The sequence below is a fragment of the Myotis daubentonii genome, chromosome 13 (assembly GCF_963259705.1).
Source record: "Myotis daubentonii chromosome 13, mMyoDau2.1, whole genome shotgun sequence".
Lineage (NCBI taxonomy): Eukaryota > Metazoa > Chordata > Mammalia > Chiroptera > Vespertilionidae > Myotis > Myotis daubentonii.
Window position 1 is genome coordinate 38,002,482 of NC_081852.1, and position 26,374 is coordinate 38,028,855.

General features: G+C 42.8%; 1 protein-coding gene across 1 annotated transcript in view; it reads right to left on the reverse strand.

Moving 5' to 3' along the window:
• SLC16A12 (solute carrier family 16 member 12) overlaps positions 1–23,727 on the reverse strand; it is a 63,744-nt gene extending 40,017 nt beyond the window's left edge. Inside the window, exon 1 of the mRNA XM_059662789.1 lies at positions 23,326–23,727. The gene's annotated coding sequence lies outside the window, so the exon portion shown is untranslated. The remainder of the gene's footprint in view (positions 1–23,325) is intronic.
• Between the last annotated feature and the right edge of the window lie 2,647 nt (positions 23,728–26,374).

Sequence of the window (26,374 nt, forward strand, 5' to 3'; positions counted from 1 at the left end):
TCCTCATCGCCCTGAGAATGCCACCTAACCTCCTTTACAACCCACAAGGCCTTGAATGATCTGACCTCCTTCAAATCTTCAAATCTCAACCTCTTACCGCTCTTCTCCTCAGTCATGGTAGATAGCTTCCCAAGCCTTCTTTCTGTTCAGTAAACATGCCAAACTCGGTTCTGCCTCAGGGCCTTTGTGTTGGTTCTAGGAATGTCCTCCCCTCCCCCATCTTCGCACAGCTGGTTCCTTCTTGTCTCTCAGACTTGGGGTCAAATGTTTCTTCCTAAGAGATTCCTTTCCCACCATCATAATTTATGATGTCCCATGCCCTCAACCTTTAGTAACTCTCTATTAAATTAGGCTGTTTCATTTTCTTTGTAGCACATTTGTCACCATTTGAAGTTGTCACATTTATTATTTGTTTATGGTCTGTCTTCACCACAAAGCTGTCAGCTCCAGGAGAGAGGGAATCTAGCCTCTCTTCTTTACCGCTGGATTCCCAGCACCTAGAACATGCCTCGCCTACAGCAGGCCCCCGATAAATATTCATTGAAACTGAAAAAATAACTGCCTCATAAATCACAGACCATTTGATCCTCACCATGTTGCTTTGGGTGTCAGTTCTGTAGGTTAGCTACTCACCAGGCCCAGATTCACAACTGCTTGAAAGCCCTGCCTCAGTCTAGGGAGCATTCAGCCTGCACAACCACCATGTGATGCTGGAATTCAGCCAAGAGGGATGCCCACAGAAATGTTCCTGAGACACTGCGCTTTAGATCCCGTATACACTCTCCAGCCGACAGGCACTGCTCCTGAGCAGGAGTCAGCCGCTTGCCCGGGAGTTTGCAGCATTTCAGAGCTGTGCACTGGAAGGCCATCAAAAATGTGTCAAGTGGCTCGAGCCCTTGGGATTATAGGAGCAAATAAACGTCAGTCGTCTTGACTAAAGATTTGCCAGGCATCAATAAAGTCAATACCCCTTCCATCAGGAGCGTGCAGTGAAGTTTCCAGCTGCCATATCTGGTTGCCATCGACGGAGGCCAACACGATGCTTATAACTATTAATTTGGCAGAGGATCAAGAATTCCCCGACTTCTGACATTGAAAGGAGTAAAGGTGTTTATACATATGAAGTGTTAGAAAAGTGCTTGGCTCAATAAATATTGAACATTGTTATTGAATAAATAAATTCATATACTCAAAAAAAAAAAAAAAAGAAGAAGAAAAGAATTCCCCGACTTCCTATCAACTAGACTCCATCTGTCCAAAGAAGCCAGCTGTCAGCTTTCTCTTACTTCTCTATCAAAGACTGAACAGATGAGGAGCAACATTGCGGGGCAAAACGTGTAGGAAACCTGTGCTCTACCTACAATCAAAACTGCAATCTGAGGTCAAGGGCAGGGGCTCCTATTTGGTAATAAGCACCTCATCAACAGACAAACACTTAGTTCATTTCTCTCTGGTGAATGTCTTCAAAAGCAGCCCTGTATTGTTCAAAACATCAGGCAGCAAAGAGGATAAGGCAACCTGCTCTTCGTATAACAAATCTTATTAAATTATAAATACATCAAACTTATCACTTACTAGACTTTTACTTTTTTTAAATATAGTTTTATTGATTTCAGAGAGGAAGGGGGAGAGAGAGAGATTAGAAACATCAATGATGAGAGAGAATCATTGATCGGCTGCCTCCTGCACACTCCCTACTGGAGACTGAACCTACAACCCAGCTATGTGCCCTTGACTGAAATTGAACCCAGGACCTTTCAGTCCGCAGGCCAGTGCTCTATCCACTGAGCCAAACCAGCTATGGCCAGACTTAGTTTTTTTAATATTACTTTCCTTTGACATGAAATATGCCATATGAGATAGGTAGGTTCTTGATTCATCTCATTATGTAAATGTAGACTTGCTTGATTTGAAAAAGATTTTAAAAATAAGGTGGTGACCTGTTTGGGAAAAAAACAACAACTGACAACTAGCATAATGCTATGTAATCCATAATTGCTATCCCAATCCCGCTAAGAATTCTATAAAGTCCCTATAAAATCCATTAGCCTGTGAAGGCCTCTCTTAATGGCTCACTGCCTTCTCTGTGCCCAGATTCAGATGATGAAATGGGTAAAACATGGAGTGAGCACACATCATGGGGACAGAGAGGAGGGAATGTCCATGTGCCTAAAAGAAAAAAGAGATATGAACAGGTAAATCATAGATAGTGACCTGAAAATGACCACCGGGCCAGGTTGGTCAGGAGGGGTGGATGTGTTCAGAGCGATTGTAGAAGGCAAGCCCATGATCAGATTGAGAAGGATGGGAAGGAAAAGTGTTTGCAGTGGAGTCTGCAATTGTCCCCATTCGATTTGGGCCACTAAACACTGCCGTGACTGGGGCAACAGGGATGGAAATGATGGCAGGACCCTACGAGGCCGTGGAGGGTGACGAGACGACATGACACAAGGCTGGGAGTCAGGGAGGAAGGTGACAGAAAGCCAGAACCCCAAGTTATCCACTGCTTCTTTTTTTAAAAAACACATTTTTATTGATTTCAGAGAGGAAGGGAGAGGGAGAGAGAGATAGAAACATCAATGATGAGAGAGAATCACCGATGGGCTGCCTCCTGCACGCCTCCCACTGGGAATCAAGCCCGCAACCCACGATGTGCTCTGACTGGGAATCAAACCATGACCTCCTGGTTCATAGGTCGACGCTCAACCACTGAGCCACACGGGGCAGGCTACCCACTGCTTCTTTTGTGAGAGGTCTGTGTGAGAAAACTGAGCACCAGAAAGAAGTGTTGAGATGGAATGAATGAGTGTCTCGTCAGATATAATATGATTAAGAAATGGAATTACTCTTGCGCCTCCCCAATAACAATCTGTCCTCAGCTTCAACTCCTTCCATCTCTAGGAGGCCCCAAATTTAGTCATCAGCTCTTTCTCACATCAGCATAAAACCTGCACAAGTCCTAACAACTCGAGCCCAGACTGTTCCAACCATCTCTTTGACTTTACTTCACATTCTTGGCTTTCAAAGTAGGCAGCCAGAATCATCATGTCAAAACAAAACAAAACAAAAAAGAGCTCCCACAAAAGGTCACTGATCATTGATTAAAAGAGTCAATCGCGTATAAAAAGACCCTTAACTAATGCCTTTCCTTATCACCTGTTCACTCTCCTTATCCTTAAAAAGCAAACATATTTTGTAACCGGCCCTTTCAGCCTACACACAATCAAATATAGTAACTAAAAACAAAACAAAACGGAGTGCATTATATTATGTAAACTGGACAACCTTGTTTCATAAAGGTAGTACTTTGCTCCATGCAAGGACTTCTTTCAGCTCTTTCTGCATCAGTACATGTGCAATCCTGACTGCTTTTTAACCTGGCATCACGCTTGTTGTGAGCCTTAAGATGTTTGGAAAATTACAGAATATATAATTTCACAGAATAGGAAGGACATACCCTTCCCTTTCATTTGTAATCACTAAGATGACCAGCCATAACCTTATGGAGTAAATAGACCCAAAGAGGAGATTTCTTGGTGCTAAAAATTGAAATAGAGGAGGAAGGCGGACTAAGGCAACAAGAAGCCGCATGCTGGTTATAATAGTCACTAGAGTCTGATCCACTGTTCATTGGCAGTGGATCAGACTGTAGTGACTATTATAGCCTGCTTTCCTTGACGTTGGCAGCTGGGCCTCAAACACTGCAGCACTCATGGACAGTTTCAGCCGGAGACTGGCAACGCAACAAGGGCAGCATCAAATCCAAAATCAAAAGCCAGGGGCAAAGAGGAGGTACCCTCAACCTCAGAACTGATAGAGCTTGCTTTTGAGTTTCAAATCTTTTTAATTACACATATTACACATGCTGAATGCAGAAAAAGAGAGAGAATAGAGCAAAAAGACAATGATAAAAATCATTTACATCCTGCCACCCAATAAGCACTCTTTGTATTTGTAGTCAATCCTTTAGACAATCTTTTCTATATTGTATGTATATAGAAACTCATCTTTGAAGAAACAAAAATTGAGATTTCACACCCATTCCAATGGCTATTATAAAAAACAAAAGCAAAAACAAGACCAGAAAATAACAAGTGTTAGCAAGGATGCAAAGAAATCGAAATGCTTGTACACTGCTGGTGAGAATGTAAAATGGTGCAGCCTCTACAGAGAACAGTATGGCAGTTCCTCAAAAAATAAAATTACTATATGATCCAGTAATTCCACTTCTTGGTTTATAACCCAAAGAAGTGAAAACCAGAACTTGAACAGACATTTGCAAATGCATGGACATAGCAGCATCATATACAAAGAGCCAAAAGATAGAAGCAACTCAAGTGTCCAGGTGAATGGATAAACAAAATGTGGTATTACCTAATGGAATATTCAGCCTTTAAAAAGTAAGGAAATTATGACACATTACAACCTGGATGCACCTCGAAGACATAATGTTAAGTGAAATAATACAGTCACAAAGGGGAAAATATTGTATGATTCCACTTGTGTGAGGTGCCGAGAGTAGTCAAATTCATAGGGACAGAAAGTAGAATGATGGTTGCCAGGGGCTAGGGGGAGGGAGAATGGGGACTCATTGTTTAGTGAGTATGGAATTCCAGTTTGAGAAGATTAAAAAGTTTTGGAGATAGATGGTGGTGATGTTTGTACAACAATGTGAATAGACTTAATGTCACATAAGTTTACTCTTAAAAGTGGTTAGAATGGTAGATTTTACATTATATATATTTTGCCACAATTTAAAAAACAAAACTGTAATCATTCTCTCTGTAATTTACTCTTTTTACTTAATTTGATACCACGCATGTTAATAAGTGTACTTTGATAATTCTAATGGCTGCAAAGCATTTGATTGTATAAAGTACTATAATAGATTTTACAAATCCTCTGTTGTTGGACAGTTAGGTTGCCTTGGATTCAATCATGTGACATGTCAGGCCAGACTACATTCCTGATGATCCTTCATTTGGACTCACTATGTTCATTCGCAAATGTTCTGAAAATCTTGCACTGAATATTCTGCAATCAGAGAACCTCTACTTCCTCACCATTAAAAATATTTATTAACTACTTTCAGCTGTAACATATTAATAATTAATAACAAATGTAATGATTAATACTTTATTAATTATTTCTACACTGTTAAACCTACTTTGGTGGAAAGAAGTCTAAACATGTTACCAATCGAACATGGCCAGTATTCAAATTATTTAATAAGAGACTGATGGAGGCACCAGTCACTCAGAGGGGAGGTCGGCTGAACACAGATTCATTATGACAACCCAAGGCCACCTCTTTAGTACCTATAGCCTGTGAGGACTTCAGGTCCCTCCAGTGGAACAGGTTGGGAATGCTAAGACCGTGGCTTGGCCTGCTGCCTCCTGGCTCAGTGCAGCACCAAGAGAAGATTAGGAGCTCCTGGCACATGCAAAGAAGCTCCAGGGATCACATCCTTAATACCCATTAATTTTCTTAATGATTTGAGAGAGAGAGGAACATCGATTTGTTGTTCCACTTATTTAAGCATTCATTGCTTGATTCTTATATGTGCCCTGTCTGGGGATTGAACCCACAACCTTGGCATACGGAGACAATGCTTTAACCAACTGCACTACCTGGGCAGGGCCCTTAATTATCATTAATTTGCTAAAAACTGTCCCAGGGCACTGAAGAATGAACAGAATAGTAAGAATCAGAAGGCTTTCTTCCCTGCCAGCAGCCTGCATTTCCTCCTCCGAAATTATCAGTTTTGCCTCACTTTGCAGGCCCAGCAAAGTTCTGGTTGTTGAAACTGCAGATAAGTGCAGTCACAAATGCTTCTTATCCCCACTTTCCCATGTGTTTTCCCAGGTCCCAGCTCCTAGGCTTGTTATTCTAGTGACCTCATCAGAGTCACACTGCAGAAAGCCAGGCCTGCGAGGACTGCTCCCTGCAGACGGATGGCTTCCTGGGGAAGCTGCCAGCTCTACACCCCACTGTGGAATCCACTAGCCCAGGTCGGGGGTCGTACACCACACTAAGTTGTTAACTGCAGAAAGTCATCGCAATCAGTACAAGGGCGGACGGGATTTTTCACAATGCTTTCTTTTTAATTAAATAGCAAACTACAATAAAATAAACCAGATGCTACCTCAGAGAACTAATAATACTTTTTAATTGTGGTTATTGGGCAAATTAAGGCAACAGACCAAGCAGAATGCCAGAAATCAGCTCCCTCTACTTATAAATACAGTATTCTCACTTACCCAGAAATCATGTATCCAGAAATATTAGCTAACACAATTGAAATTTTGTGCAGTTTGTTTACGGAGACATGTTTACTTTTACTTTAGAGATCATTCTAATTGGCTTAGTTATTTGTTTCTTAACAAAAGTGAACTCTGGGATTTTTGTTCACTAATGTCTCCTGCAACAAGGACAGAGCCTAAGCATCTGTTGAAGGTGAGAGAATGAGCCTTTACACGTTCTCTGGACTGAGCTATGGCCCAGCCCCCTCTCTTAAGTCACAACTCAGCTATTCCACACCTAAGCCTCCAAAGACAAAAGACATTTGACTTAGCAACCCTAGTTTAAATGCTGTGGCAGACCACTTACTTGTAAATGGATACTCGAAATAACTGGTAAGATGTCTTATAGGGATATCAATATTCTCTCTGTGATCTTGTGTCCACTGGGAATCTGCTTAGCAAACACCCTCTTTTTCCCAGCCAAAATAAATATCTTGTTTCCTACTAGATTGTCAACGCCTTCAGACTTATTAGGGCAAACTGATTGAATTGAGCTGGAAAAAGACATTTTAGCTCATTGCCTAGCCTTCACCCTTTGAAGGCTCTCCAATTTGAACTCCACCTGGACAGGAGTAGTCTGAGTAATTGTTCTGAACTCCTCATATTACCGGGCATGTTGTAGGAACTAAGTGACCTTTTCATTTCCCATTGGAACTGCAGCACTTCTTTTGGATTAACATCCTGTTCAAGTTACCACAGTTTTGTGGCCAATCTGATATTTCTAATAAGGGCCAGGAATCCACTAAATCCATGATAGGTAAACTGTTCTTGCCAAGGTCTAATTAAAAAAAAAAAAAAAATCAGCCTAGCCAGCATGGCTAAGTGGCTGAGCATCGACCTATGAACCAAGAGGTTACAGTTGGATTCCAGGTCAGGGCACATGCCAGGGTTGTGGGCTCGATCCCCAGTAGAGGGTGTGCAGGAGGCAGCCAATCAATGATTTTCTTTCATCACTGATGTTTCTATCTTTCTCTCCCTCTCCCTTCTTTTCTGAAATCAATAAAAATAATTTTTTTTAAAATGCAAATGTTTAAGAGCCATGTTTTATTTTTTTAATTAAAAATGAAAATAGCTCATTGAGTCCTATTGAGGAAAGGGGAGGTCAGAGACGTACATTCTTATAACCTAGAACATCAGCTTTATTAAACAGAAGACTGTCATTACTTTTTTAATCAAGAAGCTTCTGTCCAGGCATCTTTGGGAAATAACCATGCAGGGGCAGTTGGGCAGTTCTCTGATCTTTTATATTTATATAGCACTTTACCATCCACAAAGTGGGTTATCAGCCATTCTCTATTCTCCAAGCAACTCCTCAAAAGACTGATTACCAAATTCCTCAATCCCAAAATAATATAAATTGTAAATTATCCCACTGACTAAAAACAGCTTTTCGAGAAAAAGGAAGAGTTAAGAAACACTAGCATATTACATACATACATCTAATGCCAATCATACCTTATCTCAGAAATGTTAAAATGAGATAAAATAGTACACCTTAGATTTGGAGAAACTGAGACTAGACTCTTTTCATTTTGTAGCAACTTGCCCAAAGTCAGTCCAAAGCTGTACCTGCAGAACTAGGGCCTGGGCATCTTCATGTCTTTCACGCAGCAGTAGCTGGGCACCAACAAGTTTGGGTTGAAAAATAGAAATGAGCAAGAGGTAGCGCCTGGCCCTCCTCCCAACCTCTGCAGGGAGGGGCTCTGTTCTCTGCTTGGGCACACAGGTAGAGGAGCCAGGGAGAAAGCCAGAGCGGCACAAACAGCTCTCCCTTCCGCAGAGGCTTGGCTGCCTGGACATTCTTGCTGCTAAACCTGGGAGGGTCCGGGTTCCCAGGGCCCAGCATGCCATGAACCTCACCCAGGTAGGTCCCGGAGAGGACAGCACATTCCTGGCCCGAGCCTTTGCCCTCACAGCTGTCCGGTCTGGCCGGAGACAGGCATACCTGAGGTTTCCTCCAGCAAGTTTTACATGCAGAGAAGGTGGCCTGGGAATACACCCATCAAACTGTTAGCCGTGTAAGCCTGAGGTATGGGGGCAGATGGGGGAGCAGAATGCCCTTTATTCCCTCTGTAATCTAAATTATTTTAGAGATAATTTTGAAAATTCAAACCTGGAAAAAGAAACCAAATGCAATTTGAATGTAGAAAGATGTGCGTTGAAATCTAGACTTTCCCATTGACTGGTTGTATGACCAGGTAGAAGCAGCCTCCCAGGCCTCCATTTTCTACTTACTTCACAGGAGCTGTTCTGGGGTCCTCCCCAAATAATTTCGTTCCTGCCACAGCACTCTCTCCACCTTCCTCGCAGTCCTGGTCACACTGTGGGGTCTGTCTACGGGCCCCTCCAAGGAAAGGGTGGTCACCCTCTTTTGCTTTTACCTATTACCATACCTGACACATTAGTGTTTTCGGGAGGGGGAAAAATAAATACATGGTAGGGGAACGCACTGAGATGCAATATGGCTCCAACAGCAAATGCAATCTGGGAAATGTTGGACTCAACTCTCTGTAGCCTCAGGCTTGATGGACTATAACCATCATGCCCTTGGAAGGAGGTTCATGAAAGTACAGAGTGTGACAACTGCCTGATATTATCGGCTAACTTAGGACTGCACTGTTCTTTCCGGTGGTCCAACTGACTACCCACCATTGGTTTTACTATTAACCCCAAACAAGAAGCCCTGTCCTGGGAGGGCTGTGGATACTTCCTGGCCGGTCACCACTGGGAGCGGCTACATTGCCGGTGTATGTAAGTTTCTCCTATTAAAGCTCTTATGGCCCAGCCGGCCTGGCTTAGTGGTTGAGCATGGACCTATGAGCCAGGAGGTCATGTTTCGATTCCTGGTCAGGGAACATCCCAGGTTTCAGGCTCCATCCCCAGTGGGGGTCATGCAGGAGGCAGCTGACCAATGATTCTCTCTCATCATTGATGTTTCCTATCTCTCTTCCCTCTCCCTTCCTCTCTGAAATCAGTAAAAAATATATTTAAAAAAAAAAAACAAGCTCTAATGAATTTGAATAAGCTATGTGTCAGTTCTCCAGAATGGGTCCTGAATTTAGATTTTTGGGGCTTTTCCCCAACATAAATAAAAAATGAAAATAAATAAAATTATCTGGAAAGGTATACAGGCAGAGAATATAAATAAACATCATTTATATTGTGTACACTGTGGTCATGACTAAGATTTTTTTTAAATCTATTTCAGAATAGTGGCAGTTCCTTCTTCTAACTTTCCATTGCTACATAGCTGCATTCACCAATATATCATGTGGGGGGTAGGAAGAGACGGGGAGAAGTATTTTAGGAATTGTTGAAAAAATTACATGAGAAGTGGAGTCACATGAATGAAAGTGTTTTTACCTCCACCACTACGCCAAAACAAATACTCCAGATTCATCCTTCCTCAGTAAAAAAAAAAAAGAGTACCTCCCACTTCATTTTTCCCATCAGTGTACTCAAAGCTTATCTTAGGAGTATAGCAGAGGCCCCAGTGTGAGGGCCAGAACTATGAATAAAAAGCAGATGTGTCTGAAAAATGGGTCATCAGGGAGTTTTATCTGCATGCAGATTGAGAGCAGTAACTCACCCTACAGGGAGATGAATCAAAATGCAGTTTCATTTCTCCCCAGGACTTTAGGAGCTAATGGGGAGTAACTGACATGGGCTGGATTTCCTCAAATTCCAGTACAGGATGAGCCACAGAAACACTGTTTTTATTACAATTGAGAGGGGGGCCTGGGAAAAGTAAGTTGCATGGTATCAGAACAGTTCGGATTTTCTGGAAATATTTTATGACCCCAAGCATATGAAACACCAAACGGGTAATCTCAAAGGAACACTCCAAGTGTGTCATTCTCACCACTCAAAAACCTTTCGTGAACACACCAGTCAATACCATATAAAAAGTTCAATACCTTGCTATTCTCCTTCAGGGACATTCTCATAAGGGTAGAAACCAAAATATGGAAGAAGTTCACTTCACAATGATGTTCAAAGCAGGGCAATTTACAACTTTGTGACTTCATTGCCTGATAGGTCTCTTGACCACTAAACCTCAATGCAATACAAATCCAGGCTGGACTTCTACATTAAGTGCAGATGAAACAATATATACAATAACCTTTACATTTGTAAATCCCTCTATAATTTCAAAAGCACAAATATAAAAAAGAAAACCCCTTATATTTGAAGAAATAAAGGACTAGTGGGAAGAAAAGCATCATGCTCTAAAAGTACATATACACCTGTGTTTTGCAAATCTTTCGTGCAGTGAGCCCTGAACTAGTTAGCTACAGGCAATCTGTGGCAAATAACAGAGCAATTGTCAGAGGCCCCATAGCCAGCTGCCACTACTCAGTCACATAGGCCAAGAAATGGAACCCTTGGGTGAAACTGAGCCCACTCCTGTTCTCTGCCCCTACCCTGAGCCTTACTGTTCCAGATCTCAGCTTACCTGAGATCAGAAATAAAGCCTTTACTCTAATATGATGGTTACTTGATATGTTTTTAGTGAGCAATAAAGAGAATGCATTTAAGCCTGTAGCAAATGCCTGGAACAGGTAAGTGCTCAGGAAATGGAAGTTGTTACTCTTATTATTATAGTTGTTGTTATAATTATTATTACTAAGAGAATAACTGCCGTTTGTATAGCTCTTTAAAGTGTTTTCAAGTCCCACAATGATCCTATAACAGAAAACAGAGGCTCACAGAAATTGGTAATTTGTCCAAGTTCAGACTGCCAGCAAATGCTGAAGTCTAGGACTTGACCACTAACCGAGGATCTTTTCCCTTGACAAGGCTAAAATCTCCTCATAATGGCCTCAGCCTTCTCTTGGAAATCAACATCCAGCCCATCCCCAATATTAATCAAGGAAATTACAGAAATCCTGTCCCCCCTGCCAGTCATGGGCTGAACTGAGGAAAAGGCAATGGCCCAATCCTTGCCAATGACTTGAGGGAAAGTCTTCTTGGAAAGGTTTCCTCACTACTGAGGAGACATGAAGGCGTGGCTTTGCCCCTTCCAATGGGTGTTGCCTTTCTCAATGTGACCTGACCCTTCAAACTACTACTGCAGCCATCCTGGAACCATGATGTGAATCAGGTGGAGAATGAAACCAACTCATGGCAGGAACAGAGTCAAGAGAATCGCAGAGAAGCAAAGTCCGAGCCCAGATCTCCTGCTCCTGAACTTTCTACCGCATCAAGGAATTCTTCTCCTTACTATTGAAGCCAGTCCAGGTTGGAGTTTCTGTTCCTTATACCCCACTGATACATTATCTACACATGCCACTTACCTGTCACACCCAGACACATAGTCTATCCCTATGCAGTAGCTCCATGTCTTCACATGTGATGCATTCTAAGCTTATATAAGATCTAAATTTTCCTGAAATCTAAAAGGGGCAGGAGAGAAAAGGAGACACTGGTATACACAGCTGGACAAAAGGAACACAACTGCTGGTTCTCATCACGTGGCTAACTATAGAAGCAAAGACACCACACTGATTCCCACTGATGTTTCCAGCCCCTCTCCCACGACCCCCACCCTCACAAATGACAACAAACTCTACATCTGGAAGCCTGATGACCTTCAGTTGCCTCTCTCTAACCAGACAGTGCTGTATTGTGTACTACCGGGAGAAAATAAAGAGGAGGGAGAAGGAAGAGGAAGAGGAGATTTCATCAGAGTATTTAGTCTTTTCTTCCCAGGATAATAATGACCTTTGGCTAAAGCATTCAAAGTTACTGGTGAAATATGTTGTTTTGCAATTGATACCTTAAGCTTTTTTCCCTCAAAATTGACAGTACAAAATATAAGCTATTCAACCGTTCTTTGACAATGACAATGAGTAATGTTTATTGTATGCCAGATATCAGCTAATCTTTTGTATCTTTCCCTAATCCAGGAGTAGGGAACCTTTTATTTGCCAAGGGCCATTTGGAGATTTATAACATCACTCAAGGGCCATACAAAATTATCAACTTAAAAATTAGCCTGCTATATTTGGTCAAACATTTAATTAACTCACCCCTCATGCCTTGACAGGGCTAGACTAAATGGCTTCTTGGGCCCTATACAGTCCACAGGCTAGACACTAGACATTCCCAATCCCCGACTAAGTCCATCTCATATTTGAGTTTGCAGCTTTCTAAAGTCCAGACCAGTCCTTAGGGCTTCTGGGCACCATTCCAATGAGTTTAGTCAACACCTACTCAACATCTCTGCTGATCTCAGCCTCAACTTTGACCTTGTCATGTCCCATCATCTTCACTTCCAATCATTTCAGTCACGTATTCTCAAAGTCACACCATCAACCTATCATCACTGATGCCAACATTTACTTCTAAAATCTAGGGTTGTTGTGAGAATTAAGTATCCCTTTCTAACCTCAACTTTCTATCTCTACAAGTCTCCAACTTTTCAATTAATTTTCAATCTCCTTGAGCCCTTAGGTTCCTTGCTCCTACATTTTCTCTCATATCATCAACTTTTCTTTTAATTATTATTTTTTTTAATATTTATGGTTGAAAGTATTTCATATGTCCTCTTTTTTTCTCCCATTGACCCCTTATAGCAGTGGTTCTCAACCTTCCTAATGCCATGACCCTTTAATATAGCTCCTCATGTTGTGGTGACCCCCAACCATAAAATTATTTTCGTTGCTACTTCATAACTGTAATTTTGCTACTGTTATGAAACATAATGTAAATATCTGATATGCAGGATGTATTTTCATTGTTACAAATTGAACATAATTAAAGCATAGTGATTAATCACAAAACAATACGTAATTATATTTGTGTTTTCTGATGGTCTTAGGCAACCCCTGAGAAAGGGTCGTTTGACCCCCAAAGGGATCGCGACCCACAGGTTGAGAACCGCTGCTCTATAAAATAGTAACTAACATATTTTGGACACTTTCTATGTTCTAAGCATTATTAAAATTACTTTAAATATGTTAACTCACGAATTTCTTGAAACAACTCTGGGAAGATGAAATTACTATTCTAATTTTACAAATAAAACAGCTGAAACATTGAGGGAATAAGTATCTTGCCTGAGGTTATACAGTGACTAAGAGGCAAAACCAGGATGCAAAGCTGTTTACCATTATGCGGTACTGCTGGAAATGAAGGGTACATAGGTCACTTAGGATTTTGAATAACCATTGTGTGCATAGGACAGGTACAACATAGAATTGCTGAGTCACTCCAAGAACTTAGTCTGTGTTAGAAATGATAATTATATTGTATCATGAATCTGCAAGGTTGAGAGATTTCCTCTAGCAAAACTTGCCTTACCAGTTATAGGAGTGGAAATATTTGGATGTTTGCATTGACGGGGAACTGGGGATTGGTGACTTGGAAGGAGTGGGGGTTCCAGAAAAAGAGCAATTGATGTGATGGATCATGAGCTCTAGCCTCTAAGAAGAAGGAAATGAGAGCAGGAAAAGTTGATATGGGGGTGGGTTTGTGGGTGGGAAGAGATCAACCAAAGAATTTGTATGCATATATGCACAACCCATGGACACAGACAATAGGGTGGTGGAGGCCTGGGGTGGGTGGGGGTAGGAGACGGGCTATAAGGCAGTGGTTCTCAACCTGTGGGTCGTGATACCTTTGAGGGTCGAATGACCCTTTCACAGGAGTCGCCTAAGACCATCGGAAAACACATATATAATTACATATTGTTTTTGTGATTAATCACTATGCTTCAATTATGTTCAATTTGTAACAATGAAATTGGGGGTCACCACAACATGAGGAACTGTATTAAAGGGTCACGGCATTAGGAAGGTTGAGAACCACTGGGCTAGCTCCTCATCCCGTTTCTCATTCCCACCTCAGTGGAATGGAATATGCCTCCTGCCCCCCTTACATACAGTTCAAGCTGTTGATGATGATGCACAATGACTCCTAACTCCGCCATTCTTAAGTAGTTGTCCTCTTAACACTGTTGGCCGCTCATTACTGAACTTCTCCCTGGAATTTCCACAACAGGAGTCTCTCCTGTTTATGAGTTTTTAAATTAAGTTACTACACTGTTTCTGGGTGAGCCTTGTAACTAAATTTGCCAAACAGCTGGCCAGCATTGAGGACAGGGTCTGTGTCAATGAAACAAAATGAAGCTTCAGGCCCACATGGAATGGAACTTGTCCCTGGGCCTCACCGGGACCACACCTAGAATGCAGCAGTCATTGCTCTAATTCCAAAAGGAAGAACCAAGACATGGAGGAAATGTCTGGACGTTAAAAGTCAAGGAACCACAATACTTCTTAACAAATCATTTTATGCCAAAAAATATTACAATGGCTGTCTGCACTGCGAATCCACTAGCTAAACACTCAAGTTTAACTTCACATTCAGTGCCTAAATATCCATGTAGAAGGAACCCTGTAGTTTTGTGCAGGATGCAGGGTTTTCAAAGAAAAAGAAAACTTCCTTGGCTGGTTTCCATGGCCTGTGCTCTGACCCCACTCCACCCCCACCACACACATACACACTCATGCTCCAACACTCTTGACAGTTATGCACAAGCATATGTCAGAAAATAGGAAATTAATACATAAAAAAGGAAACTCCATTGACCAATGTGCATTAGGTTAGTATGAGTACAGAAGAGGGCACCTGACACTAAATAGCTCTTCCTCAGGATTTCATCTTTGACCCATCTCATGTCTCTTAATAAACACTCTCCTTTGGTAATTAGTTCCACATATACCTCTTAAACGGTCTCTATGTTGATAGCTCCCAATCTATATTTCTTGCCCAGAACATCTAACTGCTCATTTGGCTTTCTCTCCCTACAAGCATGGAGAATATAAAGCTAATGAGACAAGCCCGGCCAGCATGGCTCAGTGGTTGAGCATCAGCTTATGAACCAGGAGGTCGCAGTTTGATTCCTGGTCAGGGCACATGCCAGGGTTGCAGGCGCAATCCCCAGTGTGGGACATACAGGAGGCAGCCGATCAATGATTCTCTTTTATCACTGATGTTTCTATTTCTCTCTCCTTCTCCCTTCCTCTCTGAAATCAATAACAAAAAAAAAACCCCACACATATTCTAAAAAATCAACAGTTAAAGCATAATTTGGGAAAGCTAACTGGTAACGGTGGGGGAGAATTTCCCTGAGTATTTAAAAATAAGAACAAATGTCATTACAAATAGAGTAGTGTGCTAGATCAGTGTTCTTTATGTTCTATATCAATCATCTCACCACATTTATTCAAAGATAGTAAATACTAATGGCAAGGAAAAACTTAAAATTAGTCATATTTTAAGTAACACGAGGCCAGATTTAAACGGCTATCTTTCTTATATGAGTCCTATACAATGTTTTCCTTATATAAAGGTCAAAATTTTAAAAAACTATTTTGATTCGGTTAAATTAAAAAATTGTCCAGCGGAAAATTTGAGCATTAGGATTAACAACTCAATCAATTAAGGAAACTCATAATAAACAAGGACATATCTGTAAGCATTATAGAGAAAACAGATTATTATAGAGAAAAAGATCAAATGACTGTCCTCAAGAAATATACCTATGAAACCACCATCACCAAAAACATAAAACAAGTTGGTCAATTGATTGGTTAGCTAACTGCATTAATACCAATTTGGTTGATTTGGTTATTTTGACATTGTATAGACATAAGCTCAGTGAATCCCATAGGGGGATAAAAATCAGTGAAAACTTATTTAAATATTGGGAGGGCTTCTTATATACTGAATGAAGAAATTGCACACAAAAAACAAAATTTAACGATAAAAGTATATCAATCAGTAGCTCACAACCCCACCTGTACCTGAGATTCACTAGGGGAGCTTTAAAAAACACTGATGCCCTGATCCTATCCCAGACCAACTGAATCAGAAGTTTTGAGGGTGGGTACTTAGTACCAATATTTTTTTCCTTCCCCAGTTGATTCTAATGTGTAACCAGGGTTGAGAACCATTGATATAGACTTGAGTCAACTCAGTGACGGATCACTCAGTTGTCAGACATCACCTGGACAAACACTTCTTCTCTATAGCAGTGACCCCTGTGAGTTGGGCTGCCCCATTCCTGAGTAGTTAATAATGATGATTAAGGTTGCTTTTTGCTAGTTATCTGATTGACCTATATCTGACTGAAGAAGCAGCACTCCATTCTCCCTTCAAGCAGATCTGACTTTGATGTGAGTGTGGGTTTCAGGTTTGGGGGGGGGGGGGGTGGGTTAGCAGTTCCTTCATGGCCTACGAGTGGGATTGTTTCGAAGTTACAGGTTCAGAGACCTGAAATCACTATTTCAAGAAATATGACTGCTTTCAAGAGATAAATATGAGCTCACTCCCATGAAAAGTATAACCTTAACCTGTAATATGTTAAATGAACCAGAAAATGGTTCATTGTTCTCAGAAATATTTTGAAAAATTATAAAGTCAGCAGATAGTTTAAGTGTTAGTGTAGTTAAGGTTTTATGTTACAACTTTGTTCACATGCATAAACCAGGGAGCCATAGAGAGATGTGGGTGGGGGAGGGTTGTGATTTTTATGGTGATTTGGAACTTGAAAACTAGGTTCAGGTCTCCTCTATAGTCTTAAGTGACTCATATTATATCCATCAGAGAGACTTAGAACACAAAATTTATCTCCAGACACAGAGAGATGAGCTATTTTCAAGAGACACTTGGTACCCTAAGAAAATGAAACATTAAGTTTTCTTAAAGCAATCAGAAGTCAGTAAAAGGTGAGAGTCAAAAAGTTGATATTCCATATTTCAAATATTTTCTTTCAACTTTAGTCACATAAATAAAAGTAAAATCATTCACTATCTTTGGCTATCAGGTCATGATTGGAACTCTGTGTTGTCTTTCTTGGGTAAACCACTCCCAGATTTCCTGTTTGTTCATTTAGTTGTTTGTTTGTTTTAAGATGAACACGTGTTAAAATTTTTATTGAACTCGTGAGATCCAGGCAGATGTTGTAAGCTCTACAGAGGCATATTGGTTTTACCGAGGGAGAGGAGGGTTGCCAATCGAAAGGTGGGAATTTGCAGGTCTACAGATAAGAGTGGTTTGGTATTGCTATCAGCTGCTTACGATTTACAGAGCTGTATAATCTTTCAAAGCAAATGTTACTGCTATGAATCAGACAGCCCAGGAGGGTGTGTTGAATAGAGATGATGCATTGAGTGATGGTAACTGAGTCACTGAAATGCAAAATTTTATTTGCAGAAACCCATCCTTCATTCAACAAACACCTGCAGAGATGTGAGTGTGGAGGCACGGGCTGCATCCTTAGAAAGGTGTTTTGGTGGAGAAGGAAGGTGCCTGCCTCCTTCTCAGTGGGGCAATAGATAACACGGCCTCCCTTCCTCCGGCCCAGTTCTCTCTAAGGCCAACGCTGCGCCTGGAGCTTGCACTGCCCCTGTGCCATGATCCAGCATGCCTCCTGCTTCCATTTCTTTTTTTCTTTTTTAAAAATTTATCTTTATTGCTGAAAGTATTACAGATGTCCCCCTTTTTTTCCTCATTGACCTCCTCCATCCCGCTTCCACCCCCTCCCCAGGCCTTCACCACACTATTGTCTGTGTCCATGGGTTATGCGTATGTGCATATCATTTCTTTGGTCAATCTCTTCCCACCCCCGCCCCTTCCCTTTGAAATTCTTCAGTGTGTTGCATGCTTTCATTTCTTTCTTTTTAAAAAAAATATATTTTTTTATTGATTTCAGAGAGGAAGGGAGAGGAAGAGACAGAAACATCAATGATAAGAGAGAATCATTGATCAGCTGCCTCCTGCAAGCCCCCTATTGGGGATCGAGCCCACACCCGGGCATGTGCCCTTGACCGGAATCGAACCCGGGATCCTTCAGTCCGCAGGCCGATGCTCTATCTACTGAGCCAAACCAGCCAGAGCTCTGCTTCCATTTCTTAAAAGCACTTGTAACTTAAAAACCCTTGTGAAAAAACCTGAGTGCAAAATCTTTCTAGATTTTTTACTGTAATTTTCCAATCTTTTACAGCTGTCTATTCCATACCAAAGTAGTATTAGCTTGTTTTTGATGTTGCTTTTTTTAACTTCATAGTATTTTTTAATTGAGATAAAATTCACTATTTTAATGATTTTAAAGTGTACAATTCAGTAGTTTTTAGAACATTCAGAATATTGTACAACCATCACCACTATCTAATTCTAGAACATAGCCATCACCCCCAAAAGAAACCCTGTACCCATTATCAGTCACGCTCAATTCTCCCCAGGCCCATACCCTGACAACCACTAATGTACTTTTTGTCACTATGAATTTACCCCTACTGTGGACATGTCATATAAATAGAATCATATGATATGTGGCCCTTTATATCTGACTTCTCTCACTTGGCATAATGTTTTCATGGTTTACCCATGTTGTAGCATGTGTCGATATTGTTTTTTAATATGGCTTACTTTTATGAGCTTATATGGCAATCAACTTAGTTTTCATAGAAACAGCACTCTCTGTTTGCCATTCACATTACATCAGTAGTATTTCATGAAATTGCAAAATTACAATCCAAGTACTACTAGAATAAGTAGGACTATGACCCAACACTAGTGTCAGTGTGCACCTGAACTGATAAAAAGCAAAGTACACCATTGTACTATGATGACAGTTATTTGCCACAGAGGTCTATGCTCTTTCCCTCTATGTTTCAGAGGGAAAGGAAGAGGGTAGGTTAACCCAATGAGTCGTTTTAGCGTTGGCCAATACTCCATTACCCAGGACGGAAGGGTATGCATGCTGAGGCTGTAGAGGTGACGAGCGTCTATGATACAACCCTACACATCCTCAACTGGTCCCCACAAGGAAGTCTTCTATGTCTTCAAAAAGAAGCATCGGTGTGTTCCCATACAGACAGGTGCACCCTTCTGCCTCTATAAAAGCTGTACCATCCTCCCCATCTTTCCAGGAACAGCTCAGAAAGTCTTCCCTACGCCTTGACTCCCCACAGTACCTACATGCTCTCTCTCCTTCCTTTGCATTGCCAAAGCACTTGTCTATCTCACGGTGGCTTTAACAGGCATTACGGCTAGTTACAGAATGTCTTTTCTTCCTACCAGGGTGTTAGTTGATTCAGAGGCAGGTCTGTGCCCCGATATCCCCAACAGCCACCAACACAGGAAAAGCGGTGCTCACAGCACAACCTTTACACGAATCTTTAATAAGAAGTTCAACAAACATTTCGTAATAATGAACGAGCACATTAGTTAAGTACTTAATTGATGGTGCGGAACTTTCTACCTGGCTACAGCAGCTCCATTCATCAACGAGTGGTAAAAGAACTGGGGATGCGGGGCCCAGAGCACCGTGGGGGCAAATGAAGAAAATCAACTGCTCTGGGTGCCTGGCATCAGTCACAAATCATGAGGCCCCTCCAAGGGCTTAACAGAGATCACTTTCTAATGAGACGCTGTGATAGTGACACTTCCTGATGTCCTTTGATGTAGAACAAATTGAAAACAGAGACAATCCTTGTCCTCAAAATCTCCCTACGTCTTCAAATGTGGATCTATTTTTTCTCAATTAAATTATGATCCCACTTTAACAGATGAGTTTTTAGATAAACTAGAAAGATACTCGTAAGCATAGCTTCCAAACAGACGATTTTTAAAAGCAAAGCAACTGGTTAGGTAAGGAATGCATAAACAGCCCCCAAAGCTGCACTGAGTACTTTTTTTTTTGGCTGTATACAACTGAAAAACTGCCAAGATCATTTTGATAAGCCTTTGTTAAAAACAATAAACATGCCTGAGCTTGCAAACCATGCCATTTTGAAGAAAAAGCAATTGAGAGAATTGGAAAAGGCGTAAAACTGCAAAGTCTGATTAAAAAGAAAAACCTCTGTGGTAACGGATTAACCAGTAAGTCACAAGGTAATGTGGAGGGAAATGGAAAACACTCTAAGGTGAGGCCAAATAAAAGCAGAACACCATCTTCCTAAATAAATAAGCTACATCTCACAATTACAATTACCATCTGCAACACTAAGGTGGGGGCACAACTGAGAAAACGAATCCTCCCATGCTTCAGCAAGTTTAATGTCACCACAGTGATGTCCCTGCACTAAAGGAAACGAAATTTCAGGGACTTTGAATGAACACACATAAAATAACCAAATGCAGGGATTAGTATTCTCAGACAGTGGAATGTCAGTTCATAAACGTCAAAGTAACTTCATCTAAATTTGCTTCTTTGTTTTTGGTGACTATAAAACCAGCAGAGCCCTGACCGGTTTGGCTCAGTGGATAGAGCATCAGTCTATGGACTCAAGGGTCCCAGGTTCGAGTCAGGTCAAGGGCATGTACCTTGGTTGCGGGCACATCCCCAGTAGGGGATGTGCAGGAGGCAGCTTAACGATGTTTCTCTCTCATCGATGTTTCTAACTCTCTATCCCTCTCCCTTCTTCTCTGTAAAGAATCAATAAAATATATTTAAAGCAAAAACAAACAAACAAAAAAAACCCAGCAGAATCATAGGATGGGAAGGAAGATAATTTGGAACATTTATGTTTGTCTCCTTACTTTAGCCGAAACTGACATTCTCTGCTATCAGCCAAACAAAATCCTGGAAAAATTCTAATGAATGAATTGTAACTTGAGCTCCACAGAGTCAACGTTCTTTGTTTTGATCGTTGACCTATCCCAAATGCCCAGAGTAGCACTAGGCACAGAGTAGGCACTCAAGGAGTATCTGTTCAATTGAACTAACTGTGAAAACATGAAAAAATGTGCAATGCAATGCTAAAATGCTAAATAAGGTCCTTTAAAATTCCTTTCTCAGCTGTGTTATAGGTCATGGTGTTAATCACAACACACAAATGGTCTGCATACAAACCACTTTTCTAAAGTCGGCTCCGGAGTCAAATCATACCTTTAACTAACCAATCCGCACTGCAGGGAGCTGAGAATCAGACCAAGGAGAGAATGGGGTAAATTTAGTCTGCCTGTTGTGATTATGTTACTTCTCTTCTTCTGAAAGTTCACCTTGGATGTATCAGCTTATTCATCTTCATATAAGAATGTAAACATTATTTAAAATTAAGGGTTTCTGCCCCGACAGTGTGGTTCAGTGGTTGAGCATCGACCCATAAACCAAGAGGTCACTGGTTGGATCCCAGTAGGGGGCATGCAGGGGCAGCCTATTGATGATGTTTCTATTTCTCTATCCCTCTTCCTCTCTCTCTCTAAAGACCAATAAAAACATTTTAAAAAAAATTAAGGGTTTTCTAGATGGTTTAGCTCAGCGGACCATTGGCCTACAGACTGAAGGGACTGGGTTTGATTCCAGTCAAGGGCAGGTACCTTGGTTGCAGGCTCCTGCCATGGGGTCCTGGTCTGGCACATGCAGGAGGCAACCAATAGATGTGTTTCTCTCACATCGATGTTTTTCTCTGTCTTTCCCCTTCCACTCTCTCTAAAAATCAATAGAAAAATATCCTCGGGTGAGGGTTTTTAAAAAATTAAGGTTTTTTATTTTTAAAAATTGTATTAAAAGGTGGTTTGACTAAATCAACTTATCTATTTCAGAAGCCCACCAGTTAAGAAAAGATAGATAAATAAAAAATAAGAGGAAAATGATATGATTAGGTGATTCTAGTCATGCAACTTTTTTGTTCAAAATGCCCGTTAGCATTATGCTCTGAAAACTGAATTCAGTGGGAAGGAGGCCTGGATTCCGGTGCTGGTTCCATCACCATTTCACTATGAGCTTAGCCAATCCTTGCCAACTGGAATCTGAACTTCCTGGGCTGTAAGTTGAAGATTTGAATAGATGATCTCTAAAATCCTTTTCCATTTTCAAGTTCCTGTGATTATAATGGACCAAATGCAGGCACCTAATCACTGCTCCTAATTTCCATCCTTTATTTCTTCAACAGACATACGTTGGGCACCTTGGAGGGGTCAGACCCAGTAGCCTAGTTTGGCATAACATTTATTTGTGGGGGGTGAGGTGGAGAGACAAACTATGCAGGGGCAGTTGATGGTTTTAAAAGCTAGTGGTCTGGGACACCTGTGGAGATCTGTGTTTCTGAAGTTGGCAAGCCTGAAGACTTCCCTCCTGGGATCAGCTGGCTGTGCCATCAGAATGCCCAGGTCTCGGCAAAGGAACAAGTAGGGTGAACTAATTAGATCCCCTTCGGAATGGAAGGGTTTATCCAGTGTGCTGGCAGTCCCACTGACTCAACATTAAAAAAAAAGTTATAATAAGTTCAGAATGCTGAGCTGTGAAAACGGCAGGTTAACCAAACAGCCCCAGGACTAGATTCGTGCCCCACAATTTTGCCACGAACACTTTTCTCTCAGTCCGCACTAGACATATCATTGCTTGACTCTGAGGACAAGAAGCAACTGAAAAATTAACTTCAGTCATTAAAGATGTTGAAGGCCGCTGTGCTTTTAGTACACCGCACACGAGAAATAAGCATTATCAGCTGAGGCAGAAGGGAGATTTTTTAAAATACACTGAAAATACAATCCTGGAGAAAGGCGGTTTCCATTGCGCGGAGTGGTCTGCACTTGAGAACCACGGGAGGCGGAGATCAAAGCCGCTCCCTGTCCGCAGCCACCTGCGCAGACACTGCGGAGCGCGGCCCCAACCGACGGCCCCGCGGGCACGTGTCTCTCCGGCCCCGCAGCGCTCCGGGGGACCCGGGCTGGGGCGGCGGGCTCCTGGCGCCTTGCTGGGCGCTGGGGCAGCGGGGAGCGAACGGAGTGCCCTCCACCAGCTCCACCAAACCAGCCCTAAACCCCACCGCCCGCCCCCCAGGATGTCCGCCTCGCTAGAGCCACTGCGCCCTCAGCACAGCCGAGCCGCGGAGCAGGACGAGGGTAAAACATGCGGCTCCCGGGCCCTCGCGCTGGGGAGTCCGGGCGCCGGAGTGGGGGCCGCGGGAGACTGCGTCCTGGTGCCGGTGGGCCAGGCACCGGCGCGCCCTCCCAGCGCGCGCACATCCCTCACCCCCTTCCCCTAAGCCCGGCCTCGCTGCGTCCTCACCTCGCGTGGACCGCTGCAGCCCCGGCGGTGGCGCACGGACATGCCTCCAGGATGCACCCACCGCGCCGCGTCCTTGGGCGGTGGCCCCTTCCCGGGCCCCAGGCGCTGCGGTCCGCGCTTCCGAGGGGCGGGGAGCGCAAGGGGCGGAGGCGCCGGCGGGGCTGGTGTGGGGCCGGCGGGCAGCGCCGGGGAGAAGCGCGCGGCGGGGGGAATCCCGGTGCTCAGCCCCCAGCGCTCAGCCCCCCACTCCGCCGTGGGCTCTCTGCCGGGCGGGCGAATGGGACGTCTCCCTGGGATCCGCTCGACCCGTGCGACTTGGCGAGGGGTGAGGGGCGCGGGGAGGAGGGACGCCTCGCGGTTATGTAATAAATGGGCCCGCGGTGTCCCGAGCCAGCTCGCTCCGGGACTGTCCGACCCTCCCCTCGAACAGTCATCCGTGCCCCTGACCTAAGCGAGCGGAGGGGACCTGGTGTTCTCGGAAAGAACTTTTCCCTGCAGAGTCGGAGGGCAACATCCCGAGAGAGAAGTCAAGGGCTCTCTTAGAAGTACGTGCGTCTGGACTCTGCCAGCCAGCCCTTCCCATTTACAGCACAGGAAACCGAGGCCTCAAAGTGTTAGTTAAATGCACTGTCTCGTGGCTCAGTGGTTGAGCGTCGACCTATGAACAAGGAGGTTACGGTTCGATCCCTGGTCAGGACACTGCTCGCAGCCAATCAATGATTCTCTCTCATCACTGATGTTTCTATCTCTCTCTCCCTTCCTCTTTGAAATCAATATTTAAAATAATAATAATAAAAAGATGCCTTTAGGTCCGCTGTCTCTTAAGTCCGCTGTCTCACTGGCCTGAACAAGGAGCTGCCTGAGTCAGCCAAGTGGTACCCCATGGAAGGCAGGTGCCAGACTCACCTTCAGGTCTGCATCCTTGCTACTCAACAGCACAGCCATCCTTTGGGAGCTTGCTGGAAATGCAGTATCTCAGGCCCAAGCTCAGAATCTCTAAACCATAATTTGCATTGTAACAAGAATCCCTAGGTTATTTCGTTGGTCATCCATCAAAGTGTCAAAATGAGTTCGACTTTCTGGAAAATCTGACAAGGGAACTAGAAAGGTACTGTGCAGAGGCCACACAATACCTTAGGGTGTTTTTATTTATTTCAGAGGAAGGGGGAGAGAGAGAGATAGAAACATCAATGATGAGAGAGAATCATTGATCGGCTGCCTCCTGCACATCCCCCACTGGGGATGAAGCTCATAACCCGGGCACGTGCCCTGACCTGGAATCAAACTGTGACCAGGGAGCCACACCGGCAGGGCCCTTAGGGTATTTTTTAAATAGACTAATGCAGTACGATCCTTTCTCATTTTACCCTCTGGCTATTTTGTCTTTCCTCCTCCACTCAGTTTCCTGCTCTTTATAAATCTGGATTAAAGTCCTATTTTGCAGTTACAAGAAAACTCTGGGTTACATCTAAAGAACGATTAGTGAATCTATGTCTAAAACACACAAAAGAATGAGCACATACAGCTTGTAAAAGAATTCATTAGCATTGAAAGTGAACTTCTAAACGTAGAGGCAGGGTTGAGCCCTGAGCCCTCATCTGTGAAGGTGTTTAGGTTAAAGGCTTGAATACTTTTGCGGTTCAGAAAAACACTTCTTTTAGTTAAACATTGTTTGGGGTGTCAATAAGCCCTATTCTCCATTTAAATAATGTAGGACAACCAGTTCCTTTAAAACGTTTTGGATATTGCAAAGAAACCTCACAGCCTTCCTTCCGAATCACCACTTATAGAGACTCTAGCAAAGCCCAAAGCAAGTATTTTGTTTATCTCATTAAATGTTGTGTTTGGGTTTCGTGTTTGTTTTTTTATTCTGAGAGTGTTCAGATTTCGTGTGTCTGCTTCTCTCTCTGGCAGAATGATTCTCATCTTTTGTGAGTTGAGTAATTGTGGATTGTTGGGGAGGAGGAGGAAGAGGAGGGGGGGGGAGGAGGAGGAGGAGGCTAATGCTGATAGGCTGTGCCTGGGTCACTTCCATTTACCCTTTGAGTTTTCCCCTCAAGGCTGTTGAACAAGCTGATACCATGGGGGTGGGCAGTGTGGGGTGGAGGAAGGGAAGATGGGAAGAGAAAATGAATTTCCTTTCTCTGAAGTCAGAGGGTTGAAGAAGCTGGAAAGGGGAGGAGAAAGCCCTTCTGCTTGCCCTAAAATTCAACGGGGAGGAAAAGAAAAATGCAGAATTTCTCCAACACAGTGCTATCCAATAGGCTTTCTACAACGGTGGAAATGTTGCATCTTTTCAATGCTGTTTGTAGTTATCTTTAGAATAACTATTTGCGACATCCAAAAAGGCTATGAAAGGTAGCTATTTACCTTTAAATTTTAATTAAAATTCAGTGTGTGTTTGTTTTTCAGTGCCCATCTGTTAAATTAACCACATTTCCAGTGCTCCATACCACCATGTGGCTAGCAGCTACCATGCTAGACAGCAGATAAAAACACTTCTTTCATCACAGAAAGCTCTATTGGGCTGCAGTCCTGAGAGGCGAGGGTTTTGGTGAGAAGGTGAGCCCAGATATTCCAGCTTTTCTAAATCCTCATCAGAGTCTCACCTGTCCTATGGCAGGTAGAGGAATCGATCATTAAACCTAGATCTTTCAGTCCTTTGAGTCACACTGGTACAATCCATAGAAAGCGCTGAATGCAATGCCCTGCACAAAGTAAATGCACAGAAATCTTAACCAGTGTGAGTATTAATAGTCATCTCACATTTAAAAAATAGTTGGGGAACATGGCACGACATTGCATCATTAGTAGTTAAATAAGCCTTTGCTGATGTGGTCGGCCGCTCTGGTACATTCGCACCATTTACAGCTGTGCTCCAACCTCCGCCCCAGGCTCTTCCTCCCCCTCAGAGCTGGGCACCACCTGTACTAGCCTGGAGGTACAGCACACCCCGTCAAATCCCTACCGTTTTTATCCAATCAATAACAAACAGGTTACTTGAAATAACATTGTGCCATGGTACAGGGGAATCCATTTTCAGAGGCAA